Below are 7,679 nucleotides of genomic sequence, written 5' to 3' on the forward strand. Positions count from 1 at the left end.
CATCATTATAATTTAAAAAATGAATAAATTCAGAACAGGATTATAATATAATTCTATTTTAAATAAGACAGAAATATTTTTTTCTACAATAGCAACAGTAGTGTTTACAACAGCAAAACCACCATACCCTGTAAATTCAATAATAATAATAATAGGCCTAATTAAATTCCGTTTCTATTTTCAGAGAGATTAAGAGGTGCAAAGAATTATTTATTTAACTTCTTGCTGTTTGATTGGGAAAAGTTTAAAGGGCATTGAGGGATCTTGTCTTTATGTTATCTGACTAAAAAACTATTACTTTGAACTTTTTTTATTACAGTATTTATTTTAAAAACTAGTGTGCCTTAAAAATAATTATCACAACCCTGATAAAACAGGCTTATACTGATTTTCTCATCATCTGATTTATAGGCTACTTATCAATCCTGTTTTTATCATCATTAAAATAAAATAAAAAATGAATAAATTCAGAACAGGATTACAATATAATTCTATTTTAAATAAGACATAAATATTTTTTCTACAACAACAACAGTAGTGTTTACAACAGCAAAACCACCATACCCTGTAAATTGAATAATAATAATAATAGGCCTAATTAAATTCCGTTTCTTTTTTCAGAGAGATTAAGAGGTGCAAAGAATTATTTATTTAACTTTTAAACTTAAAATGGTCTTTTCTGTTCTGTGTTTCTTTTTCAAAACTGTGTCACGGCATTTGCTGCTATCAATACAGAAGCATCCGTTTCGATACATGTCTCAGCAAGGAGCACAGCCCTATTAAAAGACGTGCTCCATGTGCCCCTTTTATACTTTGAGCACCTGCCCCTCCTAAGGTCCCTGCACGGCCCTGATAAGGAATGCAATAAGAGCAGAGCTGCGTGGACCTGGACAGTTGTTCAGCTACCGGACAATGTGGTTAGAACTTGTGCAGAAACACAGATTGTGTGTTAAATGTGATGATGTTATGCCATTGCTTCAAGAACCTAACCCACAAGGACAGAATAAAGGACACGTCGTAGATTTGTTTGACGCACATATCACTCCATGGGACCAAACTATCTGTGGCATGTTGATGGTTATTATAAACTAACGCCATTTGGTTTCGGCATATCAGGATGCACTGGCGGTTTTTCGAGACATATCCTCTGGCTTACTTGTGGGTCTACTAACAATGAACCTGCTGTTATTGCACAACTTCATTACTTGTGTTGGTGTCGTACCTATGAGACTACGAACTGACTGTGGAACGGAAAATGGTACATTGGTAGCAATGCAGTGCGCTCTCCGTCATCATCATTCAGACTACTATGCTGGCTTGGATCAAGAAGTCACACGTACGGTACAACAATGAACAATCAACACATTGAATCTTGGTGGTCCAGCTTCAGAAAAGCAAGGTTCGTGATTGTTTCATATTCTTTAGCACTGATGAAATGTCAGTAAAGTGATGCTTTAGTTACACTAATGCAACTAGTACATAGTAATATACATTTCAATTAATATATCTGTAACAATAACATGCAAAATGATTAAAATTTTTAATGATTAATTTTATTCTGTTATTGATGTATCTGGGATTTTGTGTTCTAGGGCTCAGTTTTGGTTAGAACTTTTTAGGGACCTGAGGAATGAAGGACACTTCAATGGCAGTAACGAACACCAATGCCTTTTTCAGTTCTGCTTCCAAAATGTTCTACAGGTGGATTTGAAAGATTGTGTAGAGCTTTGGAATAAACACAGTATTAGGCCCTCTAGACTTGCAATGTGCCCTGGGGGTGTACCAAATGAACTGTGTCATCTACCACACAGGTCAACAAATAAAAAATCTGCACCAAAAAAATGCATTTCATAACAGTGATTTAATTATAATTGTGTTTAATATACACTACTACAAAAAGTCACATTGTATAAATTTGTCTGCTAAACACATTTACACAGATATTTATCTTCTTGCAGGTATGGATCATGAGACTTTGCAGTTGAAGAAGATAAGTTAAGTGCTTTTCCTGAGACAAGGCTGACAATGCAGTTATGTAGTGACAAAAACATCCAGGAATATCTAGAATTTGCTATGGAACACAATCAGTTACAGTGGCCAGAGAATTGGGAGGAAGCATCACAACTCTACTTCACATTGAAGGAAACAGCAGGCCTCTGAGCAAGAGTATTAAAAAAAAATAAAAATAAAAATAAAAAAATTGGCAGTAAACACTACAGAGTACAACCTCAGAAGAACTTATTTAAAAAAGAAACAATGCAATACACAGAATGCAACACTGAAACAATGCAATACACAAAATGCAACACTGTGCCATTGCAAGAATAATGAACTGAGAATACAGAGGACATACAGTTGACTTACATGCATCCAAAACCTGGAGAATTCTGGACTCCAAAATCCATGCGAGTTTGAAAAAGACTATGTGTCTAAGATTGATAACTTGAGTGTGTTTGTGCATGTATTCGCCATTGAGAATGGTGAATTGTCAAAAACCACAATGCATGGTTGTGGTGCTATTCCAGCATGTGGAAGTGATGTCAGGCCTGTAGCAAACATCAACGCATTCTCTAATGGCACTTCAGTCTGGTGTTCTACAAAAAAAAATAAAAATGATGGAATTTTGAACAATTATTATGTTCATAATTAAATAATAAACCTCAAAAATGACTTTCTTGAGCGGAACACAAATTGCTTGCGCTTATCCATGCAATGACAGTGGATGTACTACCTTTCAAACTTCAAAAAGGGCACAGATGTATTATAAATATATTACATTACAACCTGTATTATGTTTTCGAAAAAACACAATTCATAATTTAATTTATTTTCATACTTGCATGGAATAATTTGTGTCCTATTTGAACCTTATAAGCTAGTTAAAATCCACTGCCATTGCATAAGTCTATTTAAATCTAACTCTGTTTGTGTTTTACAGAAGAAGAAAGCCATACAGGTTTAGAACAACTTGAGGCTGAATAAATGGCAATTTTGGGTGAACTATTGCTTTAAAGATGTCTGAACTTCACCTAAAACAGAACATGTGTTTGATAAACTACAAATAACAAACCTTCAGAATCGTGGAGGTAGTCTGACCAAAACGAAAGCGTCCTGGATTCCTTTAGCCTCTGGTTACTACCTACTGGGCTGAGTTCTGCTTTTAAGAGTTTTTCAAAATCAGTCGCTGTCAGCTTCTTCTCAGTGTGGCAGAGGAAAGGAGATATAAATGCTGGGATGCTGCTCAAGTGCTGTCAAAAACTGCAGAGTGGCAAGTCCATCCTTAAATCTATTAAAAGTAGTTTAAGTCATTCATGCAATGTAAATCATTTAGTGAAATACAGTAACATTCTAAAAGACTGATGCAATTTTCTATATCTTAAAATAAACATTGCCTATGTAATGTATATGTGATAAAAAATAAAAATAAAAAATTCACCTTTTAATAACACTGTGGTTTCTGTCAGTCACATACCACCTGACATATTCTTCCAAAATTGTATGTTTCTCCTCAGAGTTCTTCACAAATCAAAAGCATCCAGCAGTTTTGAGTAGGGTGCTATTTTTAAAAAATTAATTCTTGTAGTGACTCCAGAGTAGTTGCATTCTGATTTAAACAAAATTAACAACAGTGAGTTCATGTCCAAGCTACAGTAGTGGCCAAAAGTGATGTCTAGCCTACGAAAATGGATATTTTTACCCTTTATTAACATTATTAAAAATCACACACACACACACAGATTTTGTTATCATATTGTGTAGTTGTGCTTGGAGTAAATTTTATTTGTGAGATCACAAAGAAACATGCCAATATGTGCAGACATAATTTTTGGCCAGGCTCTCATATAAATACATGCAAAAACAAGGTAGAACAAATTAAATATCAATAACTGATTATGTTGTTGTCAGTGTATACTTTTTCCTCTGAGCTTTTTGTTTTTCTATGCATTTTTTTGTTTTTTGGTGGAAGCATTTTCTTTTCTTGATTTTTTTTCTTGAAGCCCTCCCAAACAACATGTTATGTAATTGCTGTTTGATAATTATTTTAAAGGCTTTTTGACCACGAAACTCAACCTGTGTCTCCAGCTGTGATCCTTGAAGAGTCTTTGGCCACTCAAACTCTCCTTCTCACCGTGCATTAGGACGATATACACACGTCCTCTTCCAGGCAGATTCATAACATTTTCTGTTGATTGGAACTTCTTAATTATTGCCCTGATGGTGGAAATGGGAATTTTCACTGCTCTAGCTCTTTTCTTAAAGCCACTTTCTAATTTGTGAAGCTCAATTATCTTTTGCTGCATATCAGAAATATATTATTTGGTTTTTCTCATTGTGATGGGTGATTAATTTGGAATTTGGCATTTGTTTCCCCTCCTATTTATATATCTGTGAAACAGAAAACAATGGCTGGATAATTTCATGTCCATAATCACCCTGGTGTGCTCAAAATTGTGAATATGAATGGGAATACATTTCAGATATATTTTACTCAAAATAATTTCTAGGGGTACCAGTAATTGTGTCCAACGTGTATTTGAGGAAAAAAAAAAAAAAAAAACATTTATTTCATAATGATATTTCACCCCATTTAAAAATCTTATTCTCCAATGAAAGGTTAGATTGTGGTGTGCTCAAAATTGTGAATATGAATGGGAATATATTTCAGATATATTTTACTCAAAATAATTTCTAGGGGTACCAGTAATTGTGTCCAACGTGTATTTGAGGAAAAAAAACAAAAAAAAAACATTTATTTCATAATGATATTTCACCCCATTTAAAAATCTTATTCTCCAATGAAAGGTTAGATTGTTGTGATTTTTTTTAAATAAAAGATCAAAAGGATTAACAATGCAGATTTATTTTCACAGCCTTCTTTGATCATATTTGCCAAGGGTACCAACAATTCTGACCACTTGTGTAAATGTTGAAGTAACCTTCTTACTAACTACATAAAATACATCTATTACCATACCTCTTGCAGCACTTTCACTACACCCTCATCTGTGACATCTTTTAAAGTGGTGCAGAAAGACGACTGGCCTAAATGTGGTTTACCCACGGATCTATATATAATGACTGGATCGCTCATTGCGTTCTAAACTGCCAACAGGCAGTGAAGCCACCGGAAGTGTTCGATCCGCCATCTTACTAGTCTCTTCAGGAAGAGAGCACCATTGAGTTACAGCTAAAACACTGACCTAAAATCACCTGATTTGAAGCAAATCAGTCAAACGGGATTAGTTTTTATGTGTATGTAAATTAATTTTTACTTCAGATGTTATCAGCAATGTTTATGGTCTTTTTGGGCAGGATCAGTGATATATTTAAATCGTTTAGGTGGGTGTGTCTGCTGCGCACTGCTGACACAGGTAACTGATCCAACACAAAATATAGCCTATTTCTTTATGTATGTAATTATTCAGGAATTATTAAACATGAACGTATTAGTATCAGAAATTGATTTGAATAATACAATAGCCTCTGTTACTATATTGCTCTGTACTGAAATGAAAAGCTTAACTTACCATCTTGAAATAAAGCTTCATGTCTGTACTGTATGTAGTCAGTTATTTCTCTGAATAAATTATGATGTGTCAATTTGTAATGTCCTGATTGAGAACCATCTATTTCAGACTCTCCAAGATCGCGCACATGTTTACTAGCATTACTGTTTCCATGTAAATGTATGCTAAATTAATAATTAATTTAACCACCGTTTAAATCATTACCTGCTTCAATATGAATGCTGTTAACGAAATCATTGTTGAAACATTTGCAGTTAGCGCCTACTGTACGAATAAAAACACTATAACAAAATGATATAAACAATGAATAACTGTACAAGGCAAATAAAGGTACATGTGTATACAAAACATAAATCTTTCTTCAGATTTCAGAATGAGCACTTTGTCATTTGTTATATATATGTTGAGATCGTGTCCGTCTGGTGTTTATCATGTTCATGATGTTCGCTACTGTAATGAATGTAGCTTTTTAATAAGCAGGGGAAATTCGCGACATTAAAAAAATAACCGTTTACATGCCTAGGGTGTTTGAATTGTAAGAATGTACAGAGATACTTCAAATTTAAAAACGCTGACTTGTTAGGTGATGTTTTCTCATTAAATTTGTACGATTTCCTATGAATTCAATGGAATGTATGGGAATAGTGGGGATTACTAATATGGCGGCGCGGGCGACTTCACTTTCATGACGTCTTGAGCAATCCAGTTCTCTATTATAGATCAGTGGGTTTACCACATCTTTTGAAAGAAAATGGGGCCCTGGTCCTCCATGCACTATTGATACTGCAATTATTTTCCCTGCCAAGAAATACTCATCCTCCCTAACAGCTGCCACAGAAAGTAAAGTGAAATCACACATGACAGTCATAGTAACTGTGTTTGATACACAGATGGAACTTTTCATTATTACACGGCTCTGTGGAATACTTGATTCTGATTGGTCAATCACAACACCTAGTTGTTTGTTATTCCCCGATAACAACCGGTAGAAACTGTTAACACAGGCTCATCCGGGTAACTGTGCAATACTCTATATGTAGCTTAGAATTGCATTTGGTGAGCTAAAAAAAATATTAAAATATCTAGTTTCTCTGTTATAGTTATCGATTATATTGAAAATTTAATTGGACTTCAGTATTAACTGTAATGTAATTTTGTTGGTGTGTTCATCTCCTTGCAAGAATGATTTTTGTTTTGTACACTGTAATGGATAAGCTAATAAAAATGCAATATTTTAAAACAATTTAATCTCAAATCAATATCTCTTCTGCCTTTTGTGGTAAAAAGCTATCTAATAAGTGGTATGACTGTAATGTATCCCTTAAATGTCTGTTTAGTTTGAATTTCTTAATGGAAGCTTTGTGATCAGCTAAGAAAATATTTTGACAAATCAATATTTTACATCCAGTTATTTACTTATGTGGGAAGTAACCATGCAATAAGCGGGATAATGTACATCCAGTCGGTTCTCATCACAAAATAAAGCCCCTCAGGCTGATACAAGAGCCCTATGCTTGGCGTCAGAGTCCTGATCAGCCTGTCGGGCTTTATTCTGCAATAACACCTGGCTGGATGTACATTATACCTTACTTAACAGGTACTCCTTTACAAAACATAAACAACTGTTCAAATTAAAAACATACCAACTGAATTGTACACCAGGAAGCTGCTATTGGGTGGTCCATTAAAAATGGGACGATTCCGCAGGCAGCTCATCAGTAAATTGAGAAGTTCCCTTCTTGGTCCACCTGTATCAAGACCCTCTTCCAGTGTGCCAGCATCATCAGAGAACTTTACAAACATGGATTTCTGATACACTGAATTTTGAGACGCGTTTAAATCCTCTGACTGCCCTATCCCACACACTGGATCTCGTTATGTTGAATCTGCTGACACGTTTTCTATCACTGGCAAGGGACATATTTGAAATAATGTCAGGAGCTTTTAAATGGCTCTGTCCCCTAAAGATTGTATAAAGTACATTTTAATCAATGTAATCATTATTTGTATAATTATATTCAATCAACATACTTTTGTAGCTTATTCTATCGGTTGTGGGAGGTCAAGGCAGTGTGCTGTCGTCATCATCAGATCATCATCCTCTTCACCAATCACAGGCACATACACAAGAGATCATCATCATCAGCACAA

At 34.7% G+C, this 7,679-nt stretch overlaps 1 pseudogene; it reads left to right on the top strand.

Moving 5' to 3' along the window:
* LOC107565167 (uncharacterized) overlaps positions 1-2,160 on the top strand; it is a 5,905-nt pseudogene extending 3,745 nt beyond the window's left edge.
* The last annotated feature ends 5,519 nt before the right edge of the window (positions 2,161-7,679 follow it).

The sequence above is a fragment of the Sinocyclocheilus grahami genome, unplaced genomic scaffold, assembly GCF_001515645.1.
Source record: "Sinocyclocheilus grahami isolate Dianchi unplaced genomic scaffold, SAMN03320097.WGS_v1.1 scaffold985.1, whole genome shotgun sequence".
Classification (NCBI taxonomy): Eukaryota; Metazoa; Chordata; class Actinopteri; order Cypriniformes; family Cyprinidae; genus Sinocyclocheilus; species Sinocyclocheilus grahami.